Raw genomic sequence first — 15,417 nt, forward strand, 5'->3', positions numbered from 1 at the left:
TGTCTTGCGGCCGCAGGGTTAAGCGCTGCACCCACGGCCAGACTGATGGACTTGGAAAGTTTATGCTCAAAGGAATCAACATCATTGCAAAGCCTAATCATGCCATGAAGATCAATCACTTTCATTTTTCCCCTCAGGGCAGCTTTACAAGCCAAATTGGCATTCTCAAATGCAAGCTGTTTTATAATCACATCATCAGTGCCATTCTCTCCTAAAATTCTTTCTGCAGCTTCTAAAAGTCTGGCCACAAATTGTGCATATGACTCATTGGCCCCCTGCACGATCTTAGCAAGGGAAGTGCCCACAGAGTTAGAGGGAGGGATGGTTCACCAGGCGGCCAAGGCAGCTTGTGTGAGCTGGTTGAGTAGCCCTAAGGGCAGCGCTTGTTGTTTACTTTCAGCTGCATACCTCCCTCGACCCGTCAGTTTATCCAATGTCCATGAGGCTGTAGCTGCATTTTGTTTGTTAACATCTGCCTGGGTTTCCAGTGTTTCAACCAGCTCAGCTTTCCAGGTTAGATATTGGGCACGGGAGAGGACTGACTGAGCAACCTTTGTCCATTCAATGGGGATAAGATTTCCTCCTTGCCCCAACCCTTCCAGAATAGACAGTGTAAATGGAGCTGCAGGGCCATAGTTTTTGACTGCAGAATGCAGCTCTTTCAAATGTTTCAGTTTAAGGGTCTTAACAATGCGAGAGCCATTTGTTGGAACGTCCTCTCGTGCCTCTTCCTCCCCTTCAGACTGAGACTCTTCCCCATCCTGTTCATCCTCAATGTCTGAGGTGGAAGATTCTGCTTGGGTGTCAGGGGCTGTTCCCCGAGATCTAGTCATCACCGGGAAGGTGAGACGATGTTTAATAGGAACAGAGCGAGTCTTGGGGGGACGGGCCTTGGCAGCTCTAGTCTGGGAAGGCCTATCTGAAGGTTCCTGCGATACAGAGGGAGGTGATACTGGTGTCAGTAGATCAACCTGCAAGGTCTGAATCTGACTAGTCAGATCCTTCAGTTCTTTCTGAAGCGAAATGACGCCCCTTAACTGTGTTATTTGCCTGGCAAGGGACCGTTTGGTGGCCAGTAGGTTATCTACACCAGGAGTTTGGGGGGGCAAAACTGACTGAATTTGACAGTTATGGAGGGGCACATAAGGCGGAGGCTGGGACCATCTAGGTCTCTGGGAAGTATCCCTTCCCTCCTGAGTCCTTATGGGAGCCACAATAGATGCATTATGTCTGCCCCTCTCATATGTAACTGTTTCTCCCTCCAGGTCAATCTCATCACCAGAATCCAACCAGTCATTGTTCTTATCCTCAGGAATTACTGGATATAGGGCAGGCGGAGGGAAGATGGGGGGTGCAGAGGGTCTGTCAATCAGCGGTGGGTGGAGTTTTCTATCTCCGACCTTCTCATCCACCAGAGAGGAAGCCGAAGAACTGAGTCCCTCTCTCTTAGATGAAAAAGACGGAGGCACATCTTCAAGTAAGGTCGCCGATTCTGACTCCTGCCCACCGGAAATAAAATCCTCATAAAGGGCCAAAAGATGGGACGCTTGCCCCTCTTTTCCTGAATCCTTAAGGATGTCTCTAATTATGCCATAAAAACTGAAAAATGATTCTGGGACCTCTTCACCATTCTTTAAACGATCATTAATTTCTTTGCCTACCTTTTTCCACGTCAGGGGATGAATGTCTGGCCCATGTACAATCAACCAAGGGCACTTCTCCTCCAAATAACAGAAGAAATTTAAAAGGTCCTTTTTCTTAACCCTTATTCCCCTTTCCCGAAGACTGCTCTTTATTTCTCTCATAAAGAGGGCCTCTTTAGAAGCCGACTTCCCCATTTTTACTCGAACAGCCGAACTTACCTCAAGACGTAGCACGGGCAATGCAGGACGTCTCTATCGTTGATGCTCCGGAGTCTCTCTCTGTAAATGGGGGCTGTCCAGCGACCACTGTCCCTCGAGCCCCACGTTGGGCGCCACTTGACCCGTCCAGCAGGCCAGGTTATTTATGGGTCTCGAGGGGGCATCACCTGAAAATAATGGGGGGCGAAAGGGAAAGGGAGCCAAGCACGTAAAGAAAGACAAAGTCAGTCTGAGATGAGTCAAGGCTCCGTTTATTGCAGGCACAGTTTCATTTTTATAAGGCAGTTTTTGCAGAGAGGGGGTGAGGGCAGAGGGGAATGGAAAACTACCAAGCCCCAGGTGCCCAGGTCAAAGAGGAAGTAACTGTTTTGCTTCTATAATCTATATGGCATATCTTGCGGTCACATTGCTGTGAAAACTATGCCACAGCTGTCTGCACTTTTCTGCAGCAGACTGGTTATGTAACAAAGGTGTGAAAATATGAAGGAGGTGTGAAAAGTTGGCCAGCTCCTCTGGCCTAGGGGGTCTTTTAGTCCCTCACAAAAATAGAATGAGGAGGTGCTAACCCTAAGATCAGAAGTTCAAGGTTTAGGGATGGAGATATGGCTCAGTGGTTGAGAGCACTGGCTATTTTCCCAGAGGACACAGGTTCAATTTCCAGTAGCCATATAATGGCTTACAACTGTCTGTAACTCCAATTCTGGGGGATCTGAAACCCTCTTCTCTCTTCTGTGAATACCAGATAAGCACGTGATGCACACACATACTTTCAGGTAAAATACCTCCTCTAAAACAAAATAAAAACACATATTTTAAAAAAACTTCAAAGTTTACATGAAAGCTTGTTCTCAACAAATAAAACAAGAAATACATTGAATGAACGCCCTTGAAGATGATAGTGAGACTTAAGATAGAGTCGAGGTAAGCCCACTGGTCCTCTGGACCAGAACAGTTCAAGTGACAGAAATTTGGTTAGATAAATATAACCAGCTGACAGAAATTGGATGGATTTTATGCCCTAGAGAAACTTGAATAGCTGTGAAGTGTAAATAATAACATCTTTGAAAATGGATGTTGATATAATCAAATTGGTCACAGGTGGAGCAATTGACAAACAAGTCTACTGAAAAGCAGAAAATTTATTAAACAGAGTATTTGAAAAATGTAAGATACCCAAAGTTATGACATTTGTTAGGAATGCCTAGGAATGTCTGGGAAAGCAATGTATGGGAAAGCATAATGGGAAATAGTATTCCAGGGAAAAACACATGACTAATTATCCAATACCAAATGATCAGCACTGAAAACAAATATACAAGTAGCAGACTGAGAAGGTTGTAGTTATGTATTTAGGGAAATATATGCATGTAACAAAAACTGAAGAAAAAGAGATCATGAATTTGAAAATTAGCAATGGGAGGTAGATTCATGGGAGGGCTTGCAAAGAAGGGGAAAATAGTGAAATTATATTATAATATCAATAATAATAATAATAATAATAATAATAATAATAATAATAATAATAATAATAATAAATAGTTCAACTTCCTTTCCCAGGTGACCAATCCGGTCACACATGGTACTTCACTTTGTAAGGTATTAATACCAGCCATTCCCAAACTATCGGCTCAGAATTATTTCTACCAGAGACGCAAAGAAACCAGTAGTAAAATTCAACTCCCGGCACTGGAGAAGCATGTCTAGAAGCAGCGACTCTGCAATCCGCTCTCTCTCTCCACCTCATGCTCTCATGGGTGTCTTCCTCCCTTTCTAGCCCTCTCTCAGCTCAGCACCCAGGACAAAGACAAAAACCTGACCTCCTCTCAGGCTGGGACTACACTCCCTACCTGAACCCATTTTGTGTGATTCCCAAGCTCAGAAATTCAGAAACACTTGTGAGCACAACGTGAGTCCAGGGCTTCCTTCACTCACGTAGGGTCCCAGAGACAAGTCAAGAAAACTGCTGGCCTTAATAAATAAACAAGACAGCAAATCTCTGCCCTCACTTCGCGCTTAAAACACAGGCTGACTCAGAAAGCAGAGGCTGGCGGATCTCTGTGAGTTTGAGGACAGCCTGGTCTACAGGAGCTAGTTCCAGGACAGTCTCCAAAAGCTACAGAGAAACCGTCTTGGAAAAAAAAGAAAACAAAAACACCACAGTCTCACCACCGCGCCCTCTTGTGGATATAAACTGATCTGCAAGAAGTAACCAGAGTCTTTCAGCTCTGGCCTCTTTAAGGCGCTGCTCTCTTTAAGGTTCTGCCAGACATTCATTCATTTGAGTCTTCTGGTGGGCCGTTGAGCTGTATCAAACATGCTGGAATTTCCTTCCTCATCTGGAAAAACTGATTCAACTTTCTGAAAAGTTGGAAAAACTGAACAAACTTTTCCTACTGTCGGCTGCCTCTTATATACCTGGAACTGAAAAACAGATGTATATTCCATTGACAAACTTTTAAATATCGAGTGGCCTTTATTGATGGATCATTTCACCAGTTCATTCAGTTTTGCGTGGTGGTGAAAAATCTTTGAGGTATTCAGTGTTGGCTTGCTGCAGGTAAGATGATTTGTGACTGTGTAAAGCCTTATCACTAGCCACTTGGATTATGTGGTCTGTAGTTTAGGTAGATCCAGGGCTGGATGTGTATACAATGTGTGTGATTCTGGGAAGCAATGCTATGAGGGGGAGAAGGATTGGCTCTAGGACAAAATACAGATAACTGGATAGGGAAGATCAGTCTGAGACTTAAGATATAAGAGGCCACATGATAGCTGTGGGGACACAAGGGCAGGAAAGTTTGCTCAGAGAGGGGAATGCTTAGTAGTATTGTCTGATGATGTGATTGGTGCTTGGAGGGATGCACACAGTGCTCCCTGAGCAGAGCAAAGTCAAATCAGTGAACTGGAAAATTTTTCTTTCCATAGGGAACTTTAGATCTATGTCAGAAGTTCACTAGGTTAAAAGCAGATGGTACTTAGGAGTGAGTGAGTGTGTTATGTGTGTGTATACACTAATATACTCTGCATGCATTATTTTAATAATTGTAGACTTCTCCATCTCATTAAATCATCACCACAACACTTAAGATAGAAATTATCATTTCAAAATTTATTAAAAGAAAAAAATGGCAGAGCTAGAGTTCAAGTTCATTTTGCTTCATGTTTGCCCAACACCCAGTCAGTGTTTCAAGATTTAGATCTTTACAAACATATTTAACAAGCAGGTCAAAATTTAAAATCCCAACTTGTAAAGGTGGTGGGTAAACAGCCTTGAGTATGGTCATGAGTCAAAAGCACATACACACTCACAAAAAGGCACAGAGGGTGGGAAAATGACCAGCCTTTCTACTAAGCCTCCCCTGGGAGTGAAGCTTCTCACCAGGTAGCCTCAGAAGTTCCCAGACAGCCTCACAGTGCTCTTTGAGGCTTATTTTCAGGTGGCAGTCACCTCCTGGTCCAACTATCTTAAGGGCACAATTTGATAAGGGTTCTCTCTACATGCTACTCTCTGACTGTCACTAAAAAGGTAAAGGATCCTGGTGTCCATGGGAGCTTGGAATTGTTTGCTATAAACTCTGTTCCTTTCTATCTTCATGAAATCATCTCTTCTGGGTTGGATCCTGACTATGTTTATTTAAAGATGCAGGAAATCTTGATTCAAGCCAATAGAGCTCCTATTTATTCATATTTTTGTTGAGGCCCTAATATGTGGCAGGTACTATGTGAGACTTTGGAAATTCATTAGTCTGCTTTACTATTTATTGGTAGAATGCTATCTGCACAGCATAAGAGCTGTTACAGATTTCAGCAGAGCAGGTAGCTGTGACTACTTGTAAGCAACCCCCCAAGATCAGGCCTTTTGGCATTCTCTGATAGAAGTGAGCAGAGAGGGTCCTTAGGTAAGATTAGGGATTCCAGCCACTCTTGCCTACACTGCCCTCTCACCTGTCTATAATTATGCTAAATTGCTCATTGTTTCATGGTCTTGTGGGGGTGCTAAGAGTACAAAGAATGTGGACGGTCAACTGAAGTGTGGTTGTGGGGATCCCCATCTATGCGACTATGAGGAATTAATCCATGCTGGGGTCAGACATTTCAGTGATGTTACTGTTTGAGGGTCACTGACACTCCCTAAAGTAATGCTTCACTCATGCCCTTACATAAGCACAGAAAAACTCAAGTTAGACTTTCATGGGATTGTCATTTTGTCTGTTGTTGGGCATCACCCAAGGCATACATTTCTTATGCTAAATTATTCCATTCTTTCTCTTGGTGTTATGTCTATGTGCCCTCAGAATGCAGTGTTAAATAGATTGTGGATTGCACTGGCCACTCTAGAATTCAAAGGTAGTTAAGGCCTTAGTATGATTTGGCTCCTGAGGTCATGTGTCACAGATATTTGCCCACGTTAGCTTCTGACCATCTGAATACTTCTGCTCTTATAGTCCTATGTGACCCTTGGAGGAAGTGAGCCTGTTCCCAGGCCTATGCAGAGGCTAAATGTACCCTAAATTCACTTTCTTTGACTTTGCTGAAGAAGGGCACAGCAAATATCAAGGACTCAGTCAAGTAAACACACTTATATGGCAGTGACATACAAAATGAAAATCGGCCGACAATTTTAGCCAATCTTTTACAAAAAGACTTTATGGGAGATATGCTTAAGGTACAAAGAATACCTACGAGAACGTCTGTCTGTCATATGGTGATGTGGGAGTCCCCTCTCTGTGTTGTTTTTCTTGGTTAATGAATAAAGAAACTACCTTGGCCTGGTGATAGGTCAGAACTTAGATAGGCAGAGAAGACAGAACTGAATGCTGGGAGAAGGAAAGAGTCAGAGAGATGCCAGGGATCCACCCGAGACAGACGCTGGGAATTTTACCTGGTAAGTCACTGCCACGTGGTGATATACAGATTAATAGAAATGGGTTAAATTAACATAAGAGTTAGCCAATAAGAAGCTAGAGCTAATGGGCCAAGCAGTGTTTTCATTAATACAGTTTATGTGTGGTTATTTCAGGGCTAAGCTAGCTGGGCAGCAGGAACAAACAAGTGGCCTGGATCTCCTTGCAACAACATAGTGCTATGTAAAAAAACCACTCTATGGAAATCTTTAAAATAGATTATTTTATATAGACTTTCAGATTTCGCATATGCACTATAAGCTGTGTTTCCTCTTATGTTATCTTACATTATCAAGTATAGTTGCTGCAATTAATAACCTTGGTCATATTTTTATCTGAAGTTCAGACATACTTGATCAGATTTCTTTAGTTACTTTATTTGTTTACCTTGCACCTGCCCATTAACATTTTCCTAATCTGTGATCCCTCCCAGGTTACTATATTCCATGTAATTATTGTACATCTGTAGGTTTTCCATGACTGTGATATTTTCTGAATTTTCCCATTTTTGTATAACCTTAACAGTGTCCAGGAAGTCTGGCAAGGTGTTTGTGTGTTCTCCCTTTGTTGGAAATTTTCTGGTACTTTTCTCAGGGTGAGACTGAGTTTATACATTTGGCGATAATGGTTACAGGGACAGGAATAGAATACCAGTTTCATCACATCAAATTAAACATTTCACTGACATGCCTAATTATTATTGCTTTAACATCTATGTCATTGAAACATGTTTTATCCTAGCCATTAATCAGAGTTGGACAAGATAAAATGAAATAATAGTTCAATAAGTAGCTTTGAAAGTGGATAAATGGATTAAGAAAAGAAGTCAAAGTAGATCCAATGTAGCCCTTCCCTGAGGAGAGTCTGTTCTACTGCAGAACCAAGCTGAAGTCTATGACTCCTCATGCACATTCATGGAAACTTTTATAAGGGCTACTAATGGGGAACTCTTTAAACATGTGACTTAGAATCCTCCTCAGACATGAAAGTTAAGTAAAGATGATAGAAGTAGCTCCTAGTCTGATCATTTGGACCAAGGGTGTACGAGAACCTGAAGTGGGCTTTGGAAGTGGCCATTATAAGAAGCTAAGATGTTGTGAGATGCGGTACACTAGCATCCAAGCTTGTGAAGGCATCAATTTAGGATAGAACCATCAATTTCTTAAATTATGATTCCTCTTCAGTTTTGAAAGAAAATAATTTTGTTGGGCTCATTCAGTGGAAGATGACTATGATGCATGCAGGGCAAAAAGATTCACAGTCCATCGAGGAAACCCAAGGCAGGGACTCAGTTGGGCAGGACCCTGGAGTCAGGAGCTGAGGCAGAAGCCACGAGAAGTGCCATTTACTGACTTGTTCTTCATGGTTTCCTTAGCCTGCTTGCTTACAGAACCCAAAAGCACCATCTCAGGAAGTGCTTATACTCACACTGACTGGGCTCTCCCGTATTACTAATTAAGAGATTTCCCTACAGCCAGGCCTTATGGAGGCAGTTTCTCAGCTGAGATCCTGTCCCCTCAGATGACAAGAGATTTTGCCAAATTGACATAAAACTGGGATTTGTGGACTGTGATATCATATTTAGCTGTGCTTTTGCCTAATACAGGTCCATGGCAGCTGAATTATGTACACATTAAAATAGTACCTCCCACCTTTAATAACAATAATAATAATAATAATAGCAACAACAATGATAATAAACCCTAATTTTCCACCCTTTTTCTTTTCTTTGTGTTATGACTTAGAGTGGTCATCATTTCCACAGCGTGTTCTTCTTTTTCATGATTCTTCCTGAAATGACTTAAATGACTCCCTAAATCCTCCTCCATTTTCAAAGATGTTACCATGGTGACCAAACTCAGACCCACAGGTCATTTCTTGTGAAAGAAGGACATCCTTGCAGCTAGTCTCCCAAAGGCTCCTTTGACATCCTTGTTCCCCAGACTATAAATTATGGGGTTTAGCATTGGAGTCACCACTGTGTAAAACATAGATATTATCTTATCCGGCTTCTTTGTGGTTTTGGTGTTTGGCTGCTTATAGTTAAATATTCCAGACCCATAGAAGAGGACAATAGTGAGATGGGAACCTCCCTTCTCCAGACTGCATCTGGATCCACAGCAGAGATGATGCTCCAGTAGGAGATGAGGATGAAGGAGACAGGAGCTAAGAGGATCACTATGCCCATTGCAAAGATGGCCATTTCTGTGCTGTAAGTATCTGCGGAAGCCACCTTTAAAAAAGCAGGAAGTTCACAAAATTAATGTCTGACTGTGTTCTGCCCTTTATAGGGAAGATGGAAAGCAGCGGTACTTTATTAGGGACACTAGGAGCCCACTCGCCGAGGACCCTAGAGCCAACTGGAGACAAAGTTGTTGGGTCATAATGGCGGAGTAGTGCAGGGGCTTACACACAGCCCCGTGCTGGTCACAGGACATCACTGCTAGCAGTGCACACTCTGTACATCCCATCTGAAGGGTGACTATTACCTGTGTCACACAGCTTCGAAAAGAAAGAGTTTTCTTTTTTGCAAGGAAGTGGAACAATGCTTGAGGAACAATGTTATTTGAGAGACAGAGATCTGCAGAGAGATGTTTCTGAGAAAAAAGTACATGGGGGTATGAAGCTGAGAATGCATGAGGATGAGGATAAAGATGAGCAGGTTTCCAGTCAGCACATCAATGATGAAGAAAAGAACAAACAGAAGGATCTGAGTTGTGCATCTTGTGAAAGACCTAGTAACAAAAACTCATCCACAAATGTCTGTTTTTTTCTTTCCATTGAGATTTATGTTTGTTTATCTGTTTGCCACAAACAACAAGAACAAAATATTATAATTTTATGAATTTAAGTCCTATAGAAAGAGTTTGTGTTAAAACTGACATCTAATTGGATATTTCTAGGATTTTATATTTTTTATCTGACATGTTCTAATTAATGCATATGTTTATTTTTATTTTAATTATTTGTGTATAGTTTACATCAACCTCATTCCCCCCAGATCTTTCTTGTAACCACTGCTGTTTTTTAATAGATAAAATGCAATGTAGTATAAAGTCTTCCTGGGAAGGGTGGAGATATGGCTCAGATATTAAGAGCACTGACTGCTCTTCCAGAACACCAAGGTTAAATTCTCAGCAGCTACATGGTAACACAGTGTTTTTAACTCTAGTTCTGGAGCATAAGAATGCCTCGGCTAGTATCTTCAAGCATGAGGCACACATATGGTGCATAGCCACAAATATAGAAAAAAAAACACTCAGAAATAGACATTAAAAAAGTCTCTCAGCTAATTTTGATATAAGGGTTAAAATTCATAAATGAAAAAAGAATTTAAAAATGTTGTGATACCTAGTTAAAACTATACTTGAAACAATGGAGGAAATATGAATTGAAATATGTGGAAAGGTGTCTGTGAAATAATATTATGACCATATTGGAGGATAAAGCCATAAAATGAGGATATTTAACAAGCTGGTAGACAAAAGTTAACTATGACACTCAGTCCATATGAAACACAATAAAAATTATCAACCATTATCACCAATGAATAGGTCATCCTTAGTAAAACAAAAACAAAAACCCGAACAAACAAACAAACAAAAACAGACAGTAGAGTTAAATGACATCATAGCTTAAATGCAATCAACACATAGCTACAAACAAACCATCCAAACATTGTAGGATAAGCATTCCAACCTGCATCCGGTGAAACTTTGTCCTGAAAAGATCATGTAAAATGACACAAAGCAAATACTAATTAATGTAGGAAATTTTAAATAATTTACTATTCTATTCTTACCACAATAAGCTGCAACTAGAAATTAACAAGAGAAACAATAGAACACATGATTTTTATAGTGATTAAATGACAAAGGTGTCACTAAAGAAATGAAGGACTTTAAATAATTTCTATAATTATATGAAAATGAACACAACACATCACCATCTATGAAATATTATGACAGCAGTCCTAAAAAGGAAATCCATAAACAAAAGCAATTACACTAAAATAATCAGAGGTATTTCAAATAAATGACTTATTTATATACTCTAGGGACTTGGAAAAACAATTAACAGCCAAACGAAATCAGTAGGCAGAAATCATTAAGGTCAAGGCTGAAATAAAAAAAGAAAATTATAAAAATAATATAAATAGCCAATAAACAAACAATTTATCCTCACAAAGGATAAAGAAGATGAACAAACTTTATCTAAATTAATTTTAGCTAAACTAAACTATCACAAGACAGTGACAGAAGACCCAAATTGAAAGAGATGAAATTTGAGACATCACAACAAATACAAATTTCATTAAGTTGGAATATCTCAAAGAAATGTATATGTTTATAGATGTATGTGACCTATAAAATTAAATCAAGATAAATAACTTAAGTAATTCTACATTAAGTACTTAGATGGGAACAGCAATAAAAAACAAATCTTGCCTAAAATGTCCAGGCACCAATGAATTTACTGTTGAATTCTAACCTTTAAGAATCAACACCAACACTTTTCAGGTTAACATAAAGTAGAAAAAGGGAGACTGTTGTAATCTAAAAAACGCTGCGAAGAGATGTCACACCAGGCAACAGGGCTCACATGGGAGGTTTATTGGAAGAGGAGAGAGGAGGGGCCAGAGAGGAGATCAGAGACTGGTCCTTATGGAAAAGAGTGGCAGAAGAGAAAGGAAGAGAGGGAGGGGGAGGGGAGGGGAGGAGAGGAAAGGAGAAGGGAGTGGAGAAGAGAGAGAGAGAGAGAGAGAGAGAGAGAGAGAGAGAGAGAGAATGGCCAGGCGCACCTTTTAAAAGGGAACATAGTGAATGTGCACAGGAGGTGCTCTTAGTGGCTACAACTGAGGACTTATCCTGTCGGACTCTAAGGGCAGGCCAGTACGGACGCCTAAATACTAACTACTAACCTCTCTTGACAAAGCCAGTATTATCTTTGTATCACAACTGAAAATGACACAGCATCCCTGCAGTCAAAAGGAAAAAGTATAGCCCAATCTTCTTGATGAACACAGATGCAAAACTTCTCAATAAAATAGCTACAAACCAAATTCAAGAACACATCAAAAAATCATTTTTTTTCACTCTACATGCTTTGACTACTGAGCATATGAGGGAAATCCATCATCTGGTAACTACATCTAAAGCACAGATATTTGAAAAAAAAAAAGAAAAAATTGTTTCATTAAATTATATGATTAACCCATGAGATCATTCTTTATGATTAACTTCGCTTCATACCAGGCATGTAGCGGTGGCTAAACATACGCAAATCGATAAGTACATCAGATAAATATATCCAAGAACAGAAATCGCATGATCATTTATTTCCATAGTTTCTGAAAAGGCTTCTGACAAAATCTAATATCATATCATGATTAAAAAAAAATCCTGAAGGGACTAGAAATAGGATTGTGTCTCAAACCATAGTTCTTTCCACTTACACCAACCTAGCATGCTTAACTTTTCTTAGTAATTGATTTGTGTTGAATTTTCAGTCCTTCATCTGGACAACTTAGGATTCTGAAAATGTGTATGAAATTTTAGAATAATGTCAAATACATGCTATTTGCCCAAATTCAGACATCTAATCTCATAGCCCTGATTATAATAGTTAGATGTATTTGTTATGCTCTAATCATATGCAGACATGCTAATTATCTTCATGTAATGTTATCTAGGACACACTATCTTCATATTCTGCAGATAAACTTTCTCAAACTCATACAGGGAGTGTATGTTGAAGCTAATCTTCAATCCAATATTCCTTTCCTTCTAGAAACTAAATACTTAATTGGAATTATGTAGTGTTTCTCCAAAGAAGCCCTGGAGGACCTAGTGATAGGAACTGTAAGCAAGATGGGAGTCATTCGTATGTGTTTTTTTCCCATCCTCGTCACAGCCATTTGGGAGACTTTTGCAAGCAAACACAGCTCCGGATCCATTCACACTAATTCAGAATTCTCCTGAGAACTATAACTGCTCCAGAGGCAGCTTCTAACATCTCCACTTTTTACTTCATTCACCTCATTTAAAAGGAGCTACTGTGAAACAATATATTCTGAAGACACTGATAAAACTTTCCATACAGCAGGAGGCTGTGAGAGACAGTGAGGATCTTCTTTCCTACCTTGTCTTAGTCTTAATTTTCAAGTTTTGACTGAGCTCTTTGCCTTTATGGCAAGATGCCTGCTCTCTGCTTAGATAAATCCTTAACAAATACCATTCTAGGGCTTTCTCCTTCAAGGTTGAAATGCACTCATTAATTCTAATATGCTAATTTAATCTTTAGTTTTTCTTTTTTTCTAGAAGAGAACATTTGGCAAGATTGGTAAAGTAATAAAACAAGGCCTGAGGTAAACTAAGGTGGGAAATAGGTCAAAATGGGAATGAATCGTTTTTACTTACATTAGATTCATAGGGTTTACATATCTTCTGTCTTAGACATAGCCAACATATTTTTCTTAGGATAGCTCTATCTTATCAAATCATAACTACATTAAATTCCCTGTGAAGAATAATGGCAATACTCATCTATAGAGACACAAGCAGAACTTCCATGGAGTCAGGTTTGGTCTTTGTGTGTGTGTGTGTGTGTTTACTGGAAGGGTATTTATCTGTAAAGAAATGGACATTTTCCCCCAAACTGTAGAAAAAGATAAATGAAATGTTAGAAATCTTGACAGTGGAAACAATGTTTTAGAAGAAACTTCTTGGCCTTTGGGACAAGTTTGCCGTCACCCGGGGGAACATTTTTACCTTAATATTTGCATGGTAGATTTTTTTTTAAGACAACGAGGGAGTTTGGAGTCTCACTTTGTCATGACATCCCAGAGACAGAGCCCTACCATGTACCAAGTCATCGTCACATTAGTCTCGAACTCACAGTCACCTGTCTCTGAATATTTTGACTCAGGTTAAAATCAGTATAAGAACATTGTAGATTCTTATCATGTACCACAGATATTTGATTATATGATTCACATCATATTTGATGTGAATGAAGGTGATTCTGATGTGGTCACTGTCCTTGCTCAGCTACAGGTACCCAGAAAGACAAAAGTTTTCAAATATAATTTATTAATACGCACTGAGAAGGTAATTAGATAATGATGCCAGCGTATTGGTGCATCTGAGAGTAGGTATTGTGAGTGGGTATGTTTGTGTATATGTGTCTATTGTGACTGGAGGTTTACAGTGGAGAATGAGAAAAGATATTGTGAGGAAAAATTCTAAGAGTGAACAGCTGTGGGTAAATGGGATATGGCTATACGCTAAAATTTTGCCATATAGGAATGTAACAATACTTACTCTTCAATGTCAGCATGACTGCTTTTAGAAGTCACCATAGAAGCACACCTCTTTGTGTACCTGTGAGGATATTTCCAGAAAGGTCTGACTGAAGAGAGAAGGCCCACTCTGGATGTAGGCAGTGCCATTTTGTGGGCTGAGATCTAGGAAAGAATAAATAGGGAAAACAGACTAACTAGCAGCATTTATCTCTTCCCTTGATTCTTGACTATGGGTGTAATGTGAACTTACCCATACCCTTACTTCTGTTCTCACAACTTCCCCACCATGATGCACTGAACCCTCACCCTGTGAGCCCAAACAGACCCTTCCTTCCTACATTGACTTTGTTCGGCATTTTGTCACAAAGACAATAAAAGTATCTGACAGAGTGGCGCAGGGCTTGTGCCATCTTGTCTTGTTAAGAGTGTCTACACACATGTGAATAAGGAACTAAAGCATTAGTTAGTTGAACACAAGTGCAGTGGGACCCTCCCACTTAGGGCTATCCCAACTTTAGTCTTAAAGCCTGTTTTGAGTTGAAACATTGTGTCACTTTAGACTCACAGCTCCATCCAGATACTAAGAGCCTGCTAGTAGATCAGGTGAGATGTGCTTTTGTCTTTTCCATATTTTAAAGGGAAATGCATTCAGCGGTCCTCAGTCTGGACTAAAATGTGTTCTTTGATCTGGGTGTGAAATCTCTATCTCTGTTTTACTTCTTTCTAACAGACTTTGACCTCTTCTAAATTCAGGAACCAAGCTAAATTAGCATTAAAATATCTGACTTTCCAGCAGTAGAACTCCAAAGTATTTTATATTACATGTATTTGTTGACCATGTCTCTAAATATTTAAAGCTATAATTATTTTGAAATAAAGTTGTTCCAGACCCACCATTATAAATAATGTGCTGATCCAGATACATCATATTCATTATTGTGCTGATAAAGCTCAAAGTTGTGTGTGTATCTGTTTTTCTAAAACTATCTTGATAACTGTATTTTAATATGAATGATTTCATTAGTGATTATTTGTATATTTATTTTTGTGCATTTTAAAACACTATTTTGAAAACCTTTTCCAGATAAAGGACTAGATAACTCAACCCTTTCACAAGACCTTAAACTTTATACTTTAAATTTTCTTTATTTTTAGAAAAGCATTATGAAATTGATTATTATTCAAAATTTATTCAATCTCTCTAACGATATCAGCATGCCTTCTAAAAACTTTGTTCAAGTATAAATAAAAGTATCTTTGTTTACTCAGTTCATGATCACAGACTGAACAATAAACTCGATGTCTTCTAAAGGAGCTGGTGAGACTGACATCATTCTCAAAGGACATT

The 15,417-nt window shown here is 39.6% G+C and overlaps 1 pseudogene; it reads right to left on the minus strand.

Annotated features, from left to right (window-relative positions):
* Positions 1 to 8,637: 8,637 nt before the first annotated feature.
* Positions 8,638 to 9,547, minus strand: Or2d3 (olfactory receptor family 2 subfamily D member 3; annotated as a pseudogene).
* Between the last annotated feature and the right edge of the window lie 5,870 nt (positions 9,548 to 15,417).

This window comes from Myodes glareolus, chromosome 7 (genome assembly GCF_982192425.1).
Source record: "Myodes glareolus chromosome 7, mMyoGla1.1, whole genome shotgun sequence".
NCBI lineage: Eukaryota > Metazoa > Chordata > Mammalia > Rodentia > Cricetidae > Myodes > Myodes glareolus.